This window comes from Poecilia latipinna, unplaced genomic scaffold, assembly GCF_001443285.1.
Source record: "Poecilia latipinna isolate Pla-1442-1.1 unplaced genomic scaffold, P_latipinna-1.0 Scaffold4860, whole genome shotgun sequence".
In the NCBI taxonomy this organism is placed as follows: Eukaryota; Metazoa; Chordata; class Actinopteri; order Cyprinodontiformes; family Poeciliidae; genus Poecilia; species Poecilia latipinna.
Window position 1 is genome coordinate 15714 of NW_015117476.1, and position 1607 is coordinate 17320.

General features: G+C 34.9%; 1 long non-coding RNA gene across 1 annotated transcript in view; it reads left to right on the forward strand.

The window, feature by feature from the left end:
• The window catches only part of LOC106943086 (uncharacterized), a 16399-nt gene extending 15522 nt beyond the window's left edge, over positions 1-877 (forward strand). The window contains exon 2 of the long non-coding RNA XR_001423811.1: positions 547-877. This is a non-coding gene — a long non-coding RNA (uncharacterized LOC106943086). The remainder of the gene's footprint in view (positions 1-546) is intronic.
• Positions 878-1607: the final 730 nt, after the last annotated feature.

Here is a 1607-nt window from a genome sequence, read left to right on the forward strand (position 1 = left end):
TTTTCATGTGGGAACTGTGGAAAAAGTTTTAGTCACAAAGTTAGTTTAACTCGGCACATGATGATTCACACTGGTGAAAAGCCATTTTCATGTGGGAACTGTGGAAAAAGTTTTAGTCACAAAGTTAGTTTAACTCGGCACATGATGATTCACACTGGTGAAAAGCCATTTTCATGTGTGAACTGTGGAAAAAGTTTTAGTCAAAAACCGCTATTAACTCAGCACATGACAATTCACACTGGTGAAAAGCCATTTTCATGTGGGAACTGTGGAAAAAGTTTTAGTCAAAAACGGCTATTAACTCGGCACATGACAATTCACACTGGTGAAAAGCCGTTTTCATGTGGGAACTGTGGAAAAAGTTTTAGTCACAAAGTTAGTTTAACTCGGCACATGATGATTCACACTGGTGAAAAGCCGTAGAACTATTTTTCATATATGTCCTATACTGAGGATCATTATAAAAGTAATCTTTCTTGTCTATAAAGTGGGAAAATTGTTTAATTTTTTTAATTTAAATGTGATAATTTGGATCTTGACATGTAGATTCTTAGAGATGTACAAGATGAACTTGAAGTATTGATTTGTATTATTCTCTATGGAGAGAATGAGGTTTACTTTAAAACATTCTTAATCCAAAATTGAAATTTACTATATAAAATTTTTTTGAGAGGTTTGTCCTTAAAGCAAAACTAGACTGAAACTGATGCTGTTATTTGTTTCAAATTGTATTAACCCGTCTATATAAAAGTTGTTCAAATAAATTAACATGTCTTATTTAGAAAATGTCTCCAATAATTTGATGTGTCACTTGTGTTGTATAATGTTTCTATTTTCTGCTGTGGCTGTTTACTATTAAAGATCTTTGTTTAAAGTTGAAACTAATTTAATCTATAAACAAACTGATATACGTTTAAGTCTTTACAAATTCACCTGATCACTTGCATTTCCCTTGAAAATGTAGCACTGGGAGAAGGCAGAGAAAATAGATTTTTCAGATTACCTCATACCATGCTGTCACAACATAATGACAGTTTAAAAAATGTGTGTGTGTGTGTGTGTGTGTGTGTGTGTTACATACTGTAGCTTTAATTTCACTAAGGAGAGGGCAGGTCAGGAGGGACGTGGATTATAACTGCTGCTGACTGACTCATCTGCTAAGCGGTAAAAGGTACATGGACAAGTTAAATATATGAATATCTTGGTAATATTTTTCCTTAATTCATTAAATACTAGTGAAAAGGAGGGAAACAGTAGTCTGTAGCTAAGCTAATTATGCTAAGTGGTTGATAATCTCACACAGTCTACCCACCTCTCTGAGAAAACTGGGTTATAAATTAACACTCTTGCCTTTTTCACTCTCCCTCTCTTTTTTTGAAAACCTGATTTTCTAACTTTTCTTAGCAGCACAAACTGCCACAAACATCCGTGTCTTGCACTGGCTGCTGCTAACAGCGTCACTCTGAAGCGCAAACAGGAACGAACCATTTAACCCAGATTGGGGGGAGGGGCGGGTCAGGGAAAATATGGATGTGTGTGTTTTGATCTGGGAGTGGGAACATTCAATTTTTACTGCTAAAGACAATCTTTGAAAATATAAAATGATG